We start from the raw sequence: 16,936 nt of genomic DNA, 5'->3' as shown, positions 1-16,936 counted from the left end.
TCTGAGCTACATAGTGAGTTTAAGGCCAGCCTGAACTACACAATGAGACCCTGTCTCCAAAAAAAAGAAATGTGGCAGGTGACCGACACATTATGGCATGCAAAGCAAAACTTAAAATGGAGACAGTTTTCTGAGTTTTATCCGTAGCATAGCTTGGGCTAGAAGGGGTAAGATTTTGTTGTAGAGTACAACATTAAGATAAAATTTTTTGTTACTCTTTTATTTTAAGCCAGTGACACTCATAAAAATTCAACATTTAGGGTAATAATATATACTTGTTGGGAGGTTTGGGTTGGCAATTAAGGGGCTGAAATGAGGTTGTTTTCCCACTTAAATAGTCGTTATTGCCATCTCTGCAAAACAGAAGACATTTTTCACTGTAATTAGTAACCATTGTACTTTTTTAAAATTTAAAACTTTCTGGAACTTAATATAGTTTCCACTTCTCTTTGCCACGGTTTTTTATAGTGCTATGGGTCGAAACACCACTGCAATACGAATTAGAAAGAAATGTACTCACATAAATGTGAGATACTATACAAAGAAAGCTGGGTATTTCACAAGACGCCAATGTTTGGCCTTGTTAGCAAACCGGTTCCCAGAGTCTTTGCTAGCTCCAGCAAGACTGTGTTGAATGATAGAGCCGTTTAAAGAACTCCATTTAGCTGATAATGGAAATAGTAATATAGGCACGGCTGAGATTTATCAGACGCTTGTTTCATGCAACCTGTTCTTTTGTCCTCAAAATCACCAGTGATACTAGAACTGCTGTATTTCTTTGCCTTAATGGAGGGGGAACCAGAGGCCCATAAGGGGAGTACCCTGGTCAGGGTCCACTGTCTAAGGACTCGGCCCCAGTCTGTCTCATTAAAACCCTTGCTTTCATTAAAATCCAGCACCTGCCCAGCTTTTTCTGCCCAGCACAGAGGACCTTGCTGAGCACTACTGCGTTCTCTGCTGCATCTGGTCTAGAGCTCAGATCTGGCTTCTGTTAACTGTGTCACAGCTGACCAGGTACTGAATGGGGTACTGAATTACTCTGCTCCCACCCCATCGATTCCTGAGGATGGATGGTCCTTCCCCCACCTGGGAAACCGAATGGCAGACTCGATTCTGAATTTTGCTGCTCATGTTGTCATCTTTCCATGTTCAGGGAGTTGGGGGAGATCTCCAGTCCAGCCGGCATGACGAGAAGGGTGGAGTGGAGCTGAACCCGGGGCTGGAAGTGTGGGGGTCTTGGGAAGTGACTGCTGGCCCAGGTGCTACGGCCCAAGAAGAGTCAGAGTTTCACCCTGTTTTTTTCTCCACTGCCCTCTTGTCTCACTTTTTTTTTGTACTGGGGATTGAACCAGGGGTTTTCAACCTGAGCTATATCCCTGGCATCCCCACCCTTTTAAAAAATTTTATTTTGATAGTGGTTCTGTTAAGTCACTAAGTTGCCCATGCTGGGCTCAAACTTGTGATCCTCCTGCCTCAGCCTCCCAGAGTGCTAGGATTACAGGAGTGTGCCACTGCACCCTGCTTTTGTCCCATCTTTTTAAAGGGACCGACTGGGAGGAGGTGAGAATGTGGTTGGTAGGGTTATTAGGAATCTACCGTTTCTTTACCCAATTATGCAAGAACAGCCACATCAGACTGAATTTTTGAACTTATTGAGTCTTATGTAGTCGTAGCCTGGGCTAGGAGTTCACTTTGGGCCCACATGATTCTTTGGTTCTTGGTGACATAGTAAATGGGGTCATATAAATTCTGACTGTGTGGTCTTGAGCATTTGCTTAACTTCTCTGGGCCTCTGTTTTTCCATCTGCAAAGTGGGGTGCAAAATATTACCTCCAGGGTTGTCAGGACCTGATGCATTGTTTAATTTCTTTAAAATAGTAGACCTGAGTCTGACATATAGAAGACATACTGTCAAAGGGAACTTCCTGAAAATTGATTTCTGCTGTGACCTTTTCCTTTCCAACTCTCTCCAAGAATGCTTTGAAAGTTTAGCCATGTGATTAGCTGTTTTATAGTCCAGGTCAGATAAATACAGCGTCCTTTCTAGGAACTTCTGTACTAAAATACAATGGTGCGGGCAGATTTCCTGTGGATGCTGAGATGCCGCAGGTTGAGATCTGGCATAGAGAATCTACTCGTATTGAAACCAAGCAGAACCTACTTCAGGGATGCTTGGAAGTGATCAGGCCTAGGGATGGTGTCCTCTACTGAGGTAGAAAGATGTAGTTTAAGCCTTTTCTCTTTCACTAGGAGGAATACTTTCTTGTATAAGGCCAGCGCTCCTGGAGCCTTGTCCCCTTGAAGGCTACAATGGGAGGCAGTCAGCCCTGTATCTCAACTCAACCTCAGGACTGTGATGAGCTTGAACAACCCCTGGAATAGTCCCGCACCCCAGCATTACTTCCATCCATTTAGGGGTTTTCTTTAGAAACTGTCTGTTCTTCTGGGTCAGGTCTTTGTGTAGGGGGTGGGGTGGGAGAGAACGGTGTGTGCTAATCTAGACCTAGAAAGACCTCTCCCAAGGAGTTTGCTATGCACGGGTGCTTTGGTTTATTACTGCTCTGAAGGCTGTGCCTGGGGCCTGACTCTGGGGCTCCGTGGTACCAAGGACCTAGGATCAGGCCTTCTGCATGTGGAATATGCATGTGAGGGCTGTGCAGACTCGTGACAGCTCATGAGGCCTTGAGGGCTCCCAGCCAGTACCCAGCACGATTCCTGGCCTGCATGGGGAAGTTAAGAAATACTTATTAAATGAACGAATGAGGCTGACTGTGGAGTTAGGATGTGACACTACCTTGCGAGTTTTGGGTGATTTTGGAAGGAAGTAAATGCAAGGGAGTTTCTGTTCCCAGGGCATCTTTCAGGAGTGGCGGGGAGCAGACAGCCCTCTGCTTCCCTCCCACACATGCGGCTGGAGCTGCTGGTCCTCTGAGGTCTTGATTTTAGCCACATGGGTTTTGCTGTCCCACATTCCCTTGGTTAATGCCATATTTTCCATACTTTACCAGCTGTAGGCTGACAGCAGGTACGGGGGCCCTTGCATGGCTGCCTCCGACAACACGGCTCTGGACTGGGAGGTTGGAGGCCGTCCTGACCAGAAAAATCCAGCGTTACTCCTGGGGAGACCACCCGGGGAGGTGCTTGTGCCTGGACAGATGTTTCCCGATAGCACAGCTAGGCCGCTAATGACACCCTGGGGAAGGGTGCGGGGTGCCTGTGCAGACGTCGTGAAAACCCTGCTCGTGATGCACTAGAGCAGGAAATGCATTCTGCCCTCTTCCTGTGTGGACAGCGCCCGCTGGGCCCTCACCTTGCGTGGGCCACTGGCTGTGATCCTGCGGTGACACCGGGATTTAGGGTAGGACTTTGGCTGTGATCTTGCTTTAGAGGCAGGTCTGGGTCACTCTGGTTGGAGTTTCGTGTGGGGCTCCCACCCTCGTCCCTTTAGAGCACACAGTGTAGGAATCTGAAGAAAAGTGCAAAGGAAAATACCAAATCCATCGATCGTTCATCTGTATTCTTATACAGAGATAGGCGCCATTAACATTGTGGTGTATTTCCTATTTTTAGTGTTCCTCTGTCTGTGGGTGGGAGGAAGATACATATGTGTATATATGTATATGTATGTTTTATATATGTATATATCACATATATGAGATACTCTGCTTTGGTTTTGATGAGCTTTAAACTGGGTATTTCCATGGTCAGCAGGAAGTCTTGAGACCCCCGTGGGTAAGGGGTTCAGACCCTGCCCTTTTGGGCTCTATAGTAGTGTCAGGAACCATGGATTCCTGACCAGGGAATTCCCGTCCCGGGGAGCGGGTAGCCTCACTTGGTGTCCCCGCAAGTTCTCTGAGCCGCTTCGGCCCGCCCTTGTCATCTGTTTACCCAGGTCTGCTTGAGCGACGGGACCTGCTAAGCGAGGGAGGAACTAAGTGTCTTTCCGTCAGCTCACCTAATCCCGTGTTTGAGGGAAGCCTGGACCTTAGGCTTAGACATGTCAGGACTAACCGAAGATTCTTTAAAATTAAATATAAGATTTTGTCCTTCAAAGAAAGATGATCTCTCTGCCTAGGAACTAGAAGGGTTAGAACATGGAAGAATCACTCTTTCTCTCCCCCAAGAGTGGGTTTGCCTTGGCTTTCCTCTGGTCCTCCACTCCTGCTGTAGAATTTGAGGTGGTTTTATTTACCTTGCCTTGACCCCCTTTGGGTCACCAGGTTTGTCTTCTGCTCAGAACAGCCTCACGGTTGTGTACAGGAGCCTAGCCTGGGCCCTGGACAGCTGTAATCAATCCTTGTCCAAGTGACACAGTGGGAATTTTGAGCCAGAGATAGTCTGGGAGCTCAGCTTTTCTGTGGCAAATGCAGTTTCACAGAGGCCAAACTATTTCTTCTTCTGTCTTGTCTCTAAGCGACTTGGAAGGCATTCTATGTGTGTGCACGCGCACGTGTGTGTGTGCAAGCACATGCTCACGTGTGTATGTACGTGCTTGTGTTTGGCGATCTGAAGTCGGGTGCTAGTACAGCAAGGTCTTAAAATGACAGTGGAAATTGCAATAAAAGGAAACACACGATTTAAACACACACAGCCCCAACAGATTGCCATGATATAGCAAGACTGGGATTTCCTCTCCTGATTGTTTTCATCTGCACTTGCTCAACCCCCTCCCCAGGGCTTAGGGCTGTAGGGAGTGGATTTCCTCAAGCGCTGTGGATAAAGCACTTCCTCCTCTGTTATCTCCTTTGTCAGTGGAAATTGCTTTGCGGTGTAAGTGAATACAAAGATGAGTTTCTCTGTGTGCCCTAGGACCTTGCCTGGGTGAGAGGGGCACACACATTGAGAGTGTACCTGCTTCTGTCTGTTGCAGAGCTGCAGAATGACTTTTGGGAGCCGGGAGTGGGGTTGTGCAGCACTTTCTGCCCGTTCTTTCTCCCCTGTTTGGAATTTGTCTTTTGTCGTGGGTGGGCGTTGGGGAGGCTGCTTTGGGCTTCTTTGTACAGGTAAGGACAGCAAGCCTTAGGAGCAGGAGCGTGCCCTGCATGGTACATGAGTGCATAGATATTTTCCAAGGCCAGAAAGCTCACAACAGCTGCGCCAAGAATCCCAACAAGTACACTTGCAAGGGCTAGAAGGGGTCCTTCGGCAGAGTGAGAAAGGAGGTTCAGGCAGGCGAATGTCCAGCTTTCATGGGAATGGCTCAGGCCTGAGGGGCCTTTTGGGTCTCCCCACTGCCTAGGAGGTTGTCAGGCTGTGGCTGTGTTGGGGGCTCACCTGGCTTCCTGAAAGAGGGACTAGAGGTGTCCATGACACTTGTGGGTGGCATGAGGGTTCACTAAGTAGAGTATCTACTCACCTCCTTTGGGGGCCGGATTGTGACATTAAAGGGCTCGCATCTGACAGCACATATCCATGAGCAGAGGAAAGTAGAGACCTCCAGTGCCACTGTTTTTCCAAGTACCTTGGTCTCTCAAAAGATTATTTCCTGAGGGCTCTTCAGAGCTGGATCTTCTGGGTGTGTGCCTGTGTGTGTGTGTGTGTGTGTGTGTGTGTGTATGTGTCACACATGCCTGGCTCACGAAAAGGTCCAGCAGACTGACCCTTTAATTTGGAGAACTCTCCAACTGTCACTGCCTCCAACTTTCCCCTTAACTCTGGACCAAGTGTTATTAGCTTGATTTTAGCTCTGCTGTGAGTTAGAGGCATTTTGTGGACCAGCCTGGGAGCCTAAAATCGTTTCCAGCATAGTCCTCATCGAAAGTCAGTGTCTGGGTCCACAGCTGCCTCTGCAAGTTCTCCCGAAGCCCAAGGCTGCCTCTTCGGCCCCCGCTGCTGCTGAGTGGACCTGGCTCCGAATAATTGGCTCTTAGCTGCACTTCCAGCCCTGTTCTGTCCGTGATTACGAGATGGTGCCTTTTACATCTGCTCCCACATTACAGTGACTCTAAGGCCCTCATCTGTTTCAGCTGTAACCCCGCCAGTCCCTACTTTGGGGTGCCTTAAATTATCCCACAAACTACTCACATCTTTCCCCTGTGCCTAAGGAAACTTGCTGCTGGCAGTGTCTACGCGAGGGAGAGCGTGCGGGTCTGGGCCCCGGCAGCTGTCTCCAGCTGCTGCCAAAGCTGTCAGCCCAGGTGCCAGAGCAGGGCTGGGCTCTGCCTCATTTTTGTGTATCTTTGTCATCTATGCCTTGAAATAGCTTTCTGTGAGTGCCCAGGATCTCTCAAAGGGGTCTTGGATCTCTTGAACACCCTTTTGGCTTCTTACCTTCCACTTTGCCTAGAATCTCATCAAGTCTCCCGTGAAAACAATCCTGTCTCTTTCAGGAGTGTGTCTTTCCAACCAGAGGGGCTGTCGCTGCCCAGGACCCAGCTGGATGTGGACCAACGCCCGTCATGTCTGCGGTAGTCGCTACTCACGACTAACCTTTCCCCCTCCGCCCCCCACTTGTGAAACACATCACATGTCGCTGGGAGCACAATGCTACGGATGGGACAGCACGGAAGGGCGGGGACAGATGTGCAGAGTGGCGGCTGCGCCCTGCTGTCCTCAGCCAGGACGTGCAGCGACACGTTACACATTTCTGTTCCTAGCAGTGCTCCGAGGAAAGTCGGAGCATGGAGCTGGGCAGCGCTTGCAGGCGTGTGCGGGAGAGCTCTGTCAGGGGAACTAGCCTTGGCTGAATACGTTGCTGCTGCCAGCCAGCCAGGCGGTGCCGCTTTAGCAGGCTCTCGTTACCAGGTGTGTGTCACGGGGCACTGAACCAAACGGGCATCACTGAGAAGCAGTTCCTCTGGCCTCTGCCTCTGTGCCCTCCCAGGTCTGAGCCCTCACTTATGCATCCGTAGTCTCTGGGAGGCATCGAGGTACATGACCCCTTTGTTGCTCCTTGGTCATATCACCAGCTTCACCTTTATTTTCCCCAGTGTCTGTAGACTGTGAAGATGGGAAGAGTTTAGCTCTTGAGTCCTGGAGAGCCTTCTGTTTGTCTGATGTGGGATGAGAGGGGTTTTTATTTACACTGCTGGGCAGAGTTTGAGGATGAGGAGAGGGGCGGGCACATGCCTTTCTCCCGGCTCTTGCTTACTGCGTTCTGCTGGCTGATATTTAGAGACTGGGGCGTAGAATCTGGAAACACACGTGCTTTCACCGGGGATTGAGAGAGCTTTGTTAGCCTGTGAATGCTGATGGATACTCAGGGATATTTGAGCTATGGGACCTGCTCCTTTGATGAGATGCGTGCTTATTGGCGTTCCGACTTTGCCCGCCTCTGCTTGGGGAGGCCTCATCAGGCTCTGATGGAGCATCTGCTGTCGGGTAGCTGTCCCTTTTCCTACACAGTCAGCTGTCTGTCTCTTAGTGCCCTTTGTTGGTGCAGTGGATTCAGATTCCACCTGGTGCGTTTGCTTTTTGGTTTGGGCTAACCAGCTCCCGTAGAGAAGGCAGTGTTTCAGGCTCAGAGACGCAGTATGTACCAAGCCTCAACTGTTACTTCCCTGTAGGGGGGCTGCAACTCTTGGAGCTGCTGATGGGTTTGAGCTTGCTAAACTCGTGGCCTGCAACATGGCCGTGCTAATGACCTGGGACACGGCCACCGCCTTTGTCCAACTCTACTCCCCCTTTTTTTCATTTCCTCTGCTTCCTTATCCAGGTATCGGATCCTTCTCTGCCCCTCTGCTGTCTCTCATGTTCCTGCTGGAGATTTCTAGAGCTTGGGTCTGACCTTGTCCCTTACTTCCCACACTCACTGCCGGTTCTTTTAAAAGCAAAACAAAACAATAGAACAGCTGTGGGGGTTTCAAGACCCCTCATGATGTCACTCACACCCTGGCTCCAGGGCCTTTTCCGTAATGGTCACACCTAAACTCTACCGTGAAATCAGTCCGCTTTTTTACTTGCGTGTGCTTGCTACCACGTCTAGAATTCCCTTAGACATCTCTTCCTAATTGTAGACATCTTTCGTAGCCCAGTTCATGGCCGCTTCCCCGAGAAATTCTCCTGGACCCTTCTACTCGGAATCAACCTCTTGCTGGGACCCACAGAACGTGGTCAGCCACCATGACCCCAGCACTCTGCATAACCCTGGGGCATAACAGGTGCTCAGCAGTTCTTTGCGAAGTAGATGCCTCTTCCCCTCCCTGCCCCTCCCCTGCTCCCTCATTCTTTTTAAGAGTTCTCTGTCTCTCAGACTATCTAGCATCCCTTTCCCACATCTTCTGTCTTTTTCGTCACTTTGAGACTTAAGCTTTGCTTCCTGGTTGCTGGTTTCAAAAGTGCAGTCCCCATGGGGCTAGCTGTACCCATGTCAGTCTCTGCAACTAGATCAGCTTGGGGGGGCAGAGCCCGGGTTTTTGTTTATTTGCATAACCCTCAATGCACCTAGCGTGATGCTGTGTAACTGAAGGAGGTGGAGGAAAACACTCCAGAAACCTCTCGCAGCGCCTTTGGGGAGTCCAGGGGGCCCTTCAAAGCAAACATTCTTTGGCATTATTGTTATTCTTTTTTAGTTTTGTGCCTTATGTTTTTCTCTTTTCTGTTTATTGAGGTGTAATTTAGATGCAGTGCTGTTCTCCGTTTTAGACACACACTTTTATGAATTTTAACAAATGTATATACTTGTATGAGCATGAGCATAATCAAGGTATAAGTGTCCCATCCCCCCCAAACATTTTCTTATGCTTCCCCCACGTTCGAAACCTGGCGATCACCGGTCTGATTTCTGTCTGTTTGGTTTGGCCTTTTCCGGAATGTCATAGAAATGAAACCACTTGCTACTTTCACTTAGAAAAATGCTTCATTTTTTTGTTTTCCTGGGCTCTGACCTGTCATTGATGTGCACCCACCTTTCTAGAAGGCTGGCGTGGGGTTGGGTTTGGGGATGGACAGGTGGTCAGCGTAAGTCAAAGCGTGAGGTCTCTTCAGACCTAGGGCCTCAGCTGCTTTCTCACAGCCGCTGGGCCCCTGGCCTCCCCCAGTGTGGCACCTGGTAGAAGGCAGCCCTCACTGCGGGCTTTGACCAGCCATTCCCGTGGCTGGGGGGGCAGTGCTGGAGGGAAGCTGGCTGGGTGGGTGAAGTGACCAGTAAATCCCTCCCGGGGAGGAGGGTGGAAGGGGTGAGGAAGGTCAGGCCTCTCCTGGCAAAAACAACAGAAGTAGTTCCAGCTGCCCCACAGCTGGAGGGAGGTGTCTGCTTTTCCTCAGCAGTGTGAAAAGCCCTTTAATTGGGGTGTACTGCTGTCAGGCCACGGTGGAGGTGTGCAGAGGAAGAACAGACCCGGGGCTGCCAGGCCTCGCCTTCCCTTTGACCTCCCTTATCTGCCCTCCTCCATCTCCGAGTCCCACTCTCCAGCCGCCGGCTGCGGCCTCCTTCACACCTGTGTAAATGCAGTGGCCGTGGGGTCAGGGAAGGGTGAGCGAGAGCCGGCCGCAGTGGGATGATGGATTCGACAGTGGGTGGGTAGTGATGTTTTCAGGTAGGACTACGCTTTGGTCCCGAAGGTGCGGCCTAGGAGAGAAGGGCCGAGGGCTGGTGCTATAGTTAGTGAAGTACAGCTAATGGCAAGAGGTAACAGTCTTGCGTTGCAGAGTAAGAGGTGGAGCTGCAGCCAGATGTCTGCAAAGCCGTGCTCCACCTGGCGTTCCGGGCATTGGCTCTGGAAGGGGCATTTTCCCCCTTTCAGTAGCTGTTTTGCCTCCTGGAAATACAAACTTGGGCTAGAGTTTGACAAAATAACTGCTGCTTTAGAGAAGGTCTCTTTGCTTCTGGAGCCCTTCTCTTGTCCTGTCTACCTGAGGGGACACTGCCAGGGACCCCAACAACTGTTCCCAGTGCCAAGAGCAAAGTGCTCTGGCCCTCAGCCCCGGTCTGGGGCTCAGCGCTCGATGTCCCCACACCGAGGGAGGCAGAACTCTGGTGGGAAGAATCTGGGCCTCTAATGTCACACCTAGGGTACTCTACTCTTTAGTAGCTTGACCCTGCTAACCCTTGGCTTGCTTCCTTCCAAGCCAGAAGTGTCTGTGGAAGATACACTTTTGGCAAGGCCCCTGCTGGGCACCAAGGGTCCAGTGGTGTCACACCCAGATCCTGGGTCCTGGCCACAGGAAGCTTTCAACCTAGTGGGGGAAGATGGGAAGGAAATACGTAATTAACCAACTGCTCGCTTAGGTACGATTATGGCGCAGGCCACAGTGGGAAGTAAGGGGGTGCAGCGAAGGCTCACCACAGAGGCTGCAACCTGCTTGGCTAGTCAGATGCCCCCAAGCAGCATTTGCACTAAGCTTGGAAGGTTGATTAGGAGTCTGTGGGCTGGAAGTGTATTTCAGGAGGGCAGTCAGCACCTGCCAAGTTCTGGGCAGGAGGGAGCAGTTGACCTGGGCTGTGATGCTGCTGTACCTCCTACCCACCCAGCAGGTACGTGGGTAGGGATTGTTTACCTTCCCTTTTCTTCCAAGTAGGCATTTGCAGATTGGGAATTTGCATGTGGAGAAAATGCAGTTATTTACAACAATGAGTATGTGGGAAAAACGAAGTCAGGATGTCAAAAAAACTGACTTATAAGTGACTCCATTTCGTCACCTGGCTGCTGTTCTCACTCAAGTGTATGCATTTGGTAGCTGCTGGGGAAGGCAGAGTGCTAGTCACATTGGCTGTTTAGCACTTAGTGGTCAGAGTTTTGTACCTTGACATGCTCTGCCTGACATCTGCCTCAGTCAGACACTGCCAGAGTACTGGGTGAGAGACCTCACATCCCAGGGATGGTAAGGCTTCCTGCCGGGCTGTGTGAAGGGGCTAAAGCCAGGCTGAGAACAAATTCCACCATGACTTTGTTGTAGCTGCCCTGGGTAGGTGGCTTCTGTCTCAGTCTCACTGGCTTCTTCTTTTCAGTGACTTAGGTTTTTTGTTTTCCCTTTCCTTTAATTCAAGGGGAAAACACTGTGTTTGATGCATGATTTTCCTTATCTAACATGTTCTTTAAAGGAGGAGAAAGGTACAGATATATCCCATCACACTGAACATTTGAGAACTTTAGGCTTTTGGTGATGGTTGGACAAAGACCATCTCTTTTCCCAAGTGATAGAAAAAGGATCTGCTTATCCATGTGCTAGGTAAGGTTTGATACCCATTCAGTCTTTCTTCAGACATGCACTGCGCAACTGGTTTGGGTTAGGCACTGTGTGAAGCCCTGTGTATATAAAGAGGACTAGGACACAGTCTTTTATAGATGTGAAAACAGATATGGAGGGTTTTGATAGAAGTATGAACACAATGAGGAAGCCAATGGTGGTGCTTAAATACAAAAGCATTTGCTTTTAGGATGATCACCTCAGTTGGGGGCAGTGTGGAATTTGAACTTGGATGGGGAGAAAAGTCAGGTGGCAAAGAATCAAACATTTAGGGGAATGGGGGAGGGAAGAGGGACGGGGAGAGAGAGAGAGAGAGAGGGAAGTCAATGAAGTCATTGTGGATAAGTGAGAAGAGCCTCCTGGAGGCAGAGGCCCAGTGGGCCTCAGCCATCCTGGCCACCCCAGTTGAAACATGGAGAGTGAAGCCATAGTGGATGTCCCAGTACCAGCCAACTCCCAGTGGAATGCGGGCAAATGTGTTGCCTCAGCCACCACTGCATGGAGCAGAAGAACCTCCCAGCTGAGCCCCACCAGGCCAAAGAATTATGAGAAATAACAGATTGCCATTCAAAGCCATTCAGCTTTGGAGTGGCTTGCTTTGCAGCAAAAGATAAGTGAAACAAAAATGTCAAGTGACTACTTAAAGCTGTGTTGCCTGTGAATTTTTTGATGAAAACCTGCAAATTTGTTTGAGTTTGGCCTGTGACCTTTCAGTATGATATTGGGAAGACTTCTCATCGTGAACTTGACTCTCCCAGACACTGACTGGGTTGTTTTGCATGGCTCTTGTCCACTGCTGTATACCTGGGAGAAATAGCAAGCTATGAATGTTACCAGAAACACACTTCTATGGAGTTTTAGCATTTAACTAAGTCAGCATGGTGCTAGCAGGTGGAAGTGAAGTCAGAACGTGCCCTGTTAGAATTGAACGTCTCCTCCCACATGGAGTTTAGGCTGGCTCTGTTGTTCCTTCATTGTCATGGAAACTTGGCAGCTCATCAAACCTAATACAGGGGCTGGGGATTTAGCTCAGCGGCAAAGCGCCTGCCTGGCAAGCGCAAGGTCGTGAGTTCGGTTCCCGGTACCGGAGAAAAACCAAAAAAAAAAAAAAAAAAACAAAAAACCTAATACAGCTTGTGGTATTGGGTGGTCTCCCTGGGCAAGAGCTGTGGCAGGGTTTGCCTTCTACTCTGTTGGAGGCTGGAGAGCAGGAATCAGCAAATGTACATTTCAGATGGAAGGCATTATTGGGCCATCCTTGATTTTGTTTACCCTGATCTCTCCCATGGCACAGGCATCCCCGCCGCCAGTAGCTTACTTTCCCAGTAAGAAGGATAATGTATTTATATGTAATCAAGTGTCTGACCTACTTCAGCAGTGTGAACACAACACACAATGTTTGGAGTCATGTACTCCCCAGGGAGAAGGGGCGGGACAGACAACTGCAGCTGTGCAATTGTCCCAAACCCTTTTGTCTGGTTTCCGCATTCAGCAATCATTTAGCATTATTATTTTGCTTTTGTTGTCTTTTAGGAAGAGGAAGGGAATTGATGTGGGAATTTCTGTGACGATGCAGTGTGGAAAATGGCTCAGCACTGCCTTGTGGGGGAGACCGCTTGCCTCTGCCCAACACCAAAAATTCCTACCAATCTCGAGCCTACAGCAATGGACTTCTGGCCGCAGGGTTTTCTGTCCCAGCAGTGTGACTCTAATTCTTTGAGTTTTATATGTGTGTGACCACAGCCATAGCTTCTTGTGAGGACTTCTGGCCCGTATCTCTAGGCCCCTGCAAAAGAGAAGAAAAAGCCACACTCATGACTTCATTTGGACTGTGACAAATTCCCAGGATCTCCTGGTTCTTGACCCAGGAGTAGTGAACTGATTTACTGTCTGGTTTCAACATGCCGAGATTGTTCTCAGAATCTGCCTCTTTTTTCCTTTAGCCCAGTCAGTCAGCCTGGCTCAACTGGGAGAAGTTCATCTGAGTACCACCATCTCTTCCCTCTTTGTCTGTGTGCTTTACAGATGGGTTTTTGCGTATGGTAGCCACCAGCCACGTGTGGCTATTCAAATTAAAATGAACTGAAATTAAACACAACTAAATGGTTGCTCAGTTGTGTTTGGTGTATGTCTGTGCTTAATGTGGTCAGGGGCTACTGTCTGAGACAGAGTGGGTAGAGACCGTTTCCATCCACATGGAAATTTCTGTCGAACCCTGTGGCTTTGTCATGTCGCAGAATCCCAAGGGTCATGTCCTCTCTTCGCACCTCTGTGGTTTCCTGTGATGTGCTTCGCCCACCCTAGAGGGTGAGCTAGTGGAGCGCAGGGACCACACTGGCTGTGTTGCTTCTTAAGTCTGGGCAGGGATAGCTCATTGTTGGTGCCCACTCACTGGATATCAAGTCCATGAGCGGATGGGTGGACAGACTGGAGGATTGCATTGTTCTTAGTGAATGGGGACCCAGAGTCATCTCTTATATGAGGCAAAGTCACCCCGTTAAAACCTCATCTTGGACCTCATTGCCTGGTTTTAAAAACAATCACAAATACACAGAGTCCCAAAACAGATGAAAAAGAGACAGCGCCATTGGTTGAAGATGGACTTTAGCCATGGCCCTGTGATGTCTTGCAGTGTATTGTAGGGCCCGAGGGCCTAGTAATTTCTAGACAGAAGTCCTTTAGGAGCTCTTAGGAAGCTGAGAACCACCTCTATGGGTCAGGCTAGGTGGGGCTCTTTAACCTGTCAGTGGAGGACAGAGCGTTTGTCTTGTTGTTCAGCAGGTCTTGGGCGTAGCTACGCTGGTGTCTCTGTCAGTGCAGAGCAAACCAATTCCAAACTGAGTTTATGACCTGGAATTCAATGCTATCCTTGATGCCTGCAGCTTTTCACTTTTGTGAGCTGTAGAACAGACAATAAAGTAACCTCTGTGGGTTTGAGAAAACAAAAAGAAAAAAAATCTTTGTCTTTCTTCCTCCTTTCTTGGCGTGTTCTCTTAGAAAGAAAGAAAGGAAGGAAGGAAGGAAGAAAGAAAGAAAACAACAACAAATCATCCTCCCTCATTTAAATTCCAAAGAAAGAAGATGGGCAAGAACTTACAAGTAACTTACTAAACGTTAACTAGTTTAGTTTTCTTCAGAGTAACCCTATGAGGCACGGTATATTAGTATCCTCATTTTATGGATGAGAAAACTAAAACCCAGGGAAGTCAGGTGACTTTGGCAAGATTCAGTGGATGCAGTGTCTTCCAGGGCTCCGTACCCGGCCTCTCTGCAGAGCCACACTTCTACTCTCTGTGCTGCACTACCTTTCCTTGTGACAGAGCCACAGCATGAGCAGAAACACCGACCCAGCTGCAAAAGTGAGCTTGCAAAGCCAAGAGCCCACTGCCGGCCAGACACCAAGCGAAGACCTCTGGGTACTTCAGGCCCTTGGTGAGGCACTCCTCATGAGTGTCCCTGTTCTGGGGTGTGGCAAGGACGGGGCGCTCTGGCTGCCTCTGCCTACTGAGTGATGCAATAGGGAAGGTGGAGGACAGGGTAAGAGAAGGCCAAGGCTCAGATACTAAAGGAGGGAGTGATCCGGGGGTGCGCTAGGGTGGCCGGAGCCTAGGAGATGAAATGTTATCCTCACTGTCTAGGTGCTCAGAGTTGGGAGATTCCGTGGTTAATCAAATCACACAAGTTAATTCATTGTGACAAACTGTTAAGAGCCATGAAGGAAGAAAGAGCTGTGAGAAGTGATTCCAGGGGCTTACCCTCTCCTGCAAGCATCAGGGGAAATCCCTAGAAGAGATGGTACAAAGCCAAGTCTGGAGTAGGGCGAGGGGGGCATCCGAGGACCTGGGCAGCTCCCTGGAGAGGCGGAAAGCAGGCCAGAGAGGTGAGTGACTGTCAGAGAGCCAGGGGGACAGAGAAGTCAGAACAGAGGCCGGGAGGGGGCCCAGGGTGGATTTTACTGGAAAGGAGCGTGTGTGGAGGTCCCAAGAGCAGTGGGATAGCGCTCTAGAGTTTTAAGCAGGGGCAACCAGAGAGGTGCTGAAACCAAGGGAATGTGCAGGTGGATGTGTTTTTACCCATCTCTCTGTGTGGCGAGTGGGGAGGCTGTGGACTCCCTCTGCATCTGACTTCCTAGCCACTTCCTTTGAACCCTCGAACACTAGACTGTATCCAGTGCTGTGCTCATGAGACGTGATCAGGATGGTCCCCTTTGAGCCTTGGCGAGACTCAGGGCTGACCTGTGAGGGTGACGAGAGGCCCCATTATACTGCCCACCCTGACAAGGCCCATGTTTTAGGTTGAGTCTCAGCTGCTGCCTCTCCAAGGTAATTAGCCAGCTCCCAGGCATGAGGTCAAGGTAGCAGGAGGGATTGGTTTTACAGCAGGACTATGCCCTGTGTAGTGTTGGACAGGTGCTGGGGGAATCTCTTGGGAGTTGGAGTAGGGTGAGGATGGCTAGGGGTTGGGGATGGGCTTGGGTTGGGGTAGGGAGAGTGTTTTCATCCCTCTTTTGAAGACCAGTGTGGAAGTAACTTCGGATCCTTCAATACTGTTGTTAAAAAGGATCAACAACTTCTCACCTATTTGTGTCATACAGTGGGCCTGTAATACAGCTGAAGCAGGACTGTAGTCACACCTCTCCCATACCTTTGAGCCTGGTGTGATTATACAGTCAGCTCCAGAATGACCGAGGGCCACAGGTGCGTGCATGCATGGCATTGCCAGGTGTCGCTCTCTCCAGCCCTGCTGAGAGGGCTTCAGTGTCCCCAGGGCTCTGCTGTGGTGTGTGGATGAGAGCACAGCTCACTCTCTAGGCCCAAGGCCTGTAGCCTCATCGTGGGTTACTGGATTGTGTGGGTCCAATGGCTGTTCCCCAGCTATACCATATGGTTAACAGAGAGTTCACTGACAGAGAGGTTCAAGGTCAAGTAGGTTTGGAAGCTGTCGCATCGTATATGTGCCTTGACCTGGTCTTTGATTGCTGTGCAGTGAATGACCACAAAACTTAATCTGATAGATCATTATCACCCCTCACAGTTCTGTCGGCTGACTGGGCTCCGCTGGGTGGTTCTTGCCAGGGTGTCTCATGGAAGTACTTTCTTCTCTGTGAATTGCGTTTAGTTGACAGGTGGGCTGGGCTCATCAGATGGCTTCATCACACTCAGGTCTCTGTGCTGTGGTTGCTTGGGCATTTCTCTGTCTGTGTGGTTTTGGTACCTGCTGACTTGGATTTCCTCCTGGCATGCTGGTTTCAGGGTTGTCAGGCATCTTACAAGGTGACTGGTTCCCCCCAAGTGAGCACTGCAAGAAAGAAGCTGCAAGGCTTCTTCTGACCTTCCCCGGGAGCCCCCCAACATTGTGTCACAGCACTTTACTGGTCAGGCAAGCTCCTGAGGCTGGCCCACACTTACGTTTGTCTCCAAAGCCCAGTAGCAGAAGTGGCAAGTAATTTGCAGGTATCTTTAATGTGGTATGCCTCTCGAAGATTCACTGTGTGAAAGAATATATCAAAAAGATGTCTGCGAACTCCTGGATTAAAGAAATCTGTTTAAGTCAGCATTTCCCAAGCTGATTATCACTGCTGTTTTTAAAATCAGGAAATACCTTTCTCATAGAATATCTCTGTATTCTGCCAGATAGCAGTGGACAGAAATGGAAGGATGGTAGATTTGGAGTTCCATGTTAATATCTAATGAATAAAACTTTTCCAAAGATGGAAGTTGGAAGTTGATCAATTCTTTATTTGAGAAGGCAATCAAAGAGACGTGGCACGACCATCTGCATGGATGGAGAGACCAAATATCCTAGAGGT

General features: G+C 49.6%; 1 protein-coding gene across 3 annotated transcripts in view; it reads left to right on the top strand.

The window, feature by feature from the left end:
* Smoc1 (SPARC related modular calcium binding 1) overlaps nt 1-16,936 on the top strand; it is a gene marked incomplete at its 5' end in the record, with an annotated part of 149,984 nt that overhangs the window by 55,141 nt on the left and 77,907 nt on the right.

Source organism: Chinchilla lanigera, unplaced genomic scaffold, assembly GCF_000276665.1.
Source record: "Chinchilla lanigera isolate Chin_1 unplaced genomic scaffold, ChiLan1.0 scaffold00065, whole genome shotgun sequence".
NCBI classification, from domain to species: Eukaryota; Metazoa; Chordata; class Mammalia; order Rodentia; family Chinchillidae; genus Chinchilla; species Chinchilla lanigera.
The sequence above is the reverse complement of the archived record's forward strand: the minus strand, read 5'-3'. Positions and strand labels throughout refer to the sequence as shown.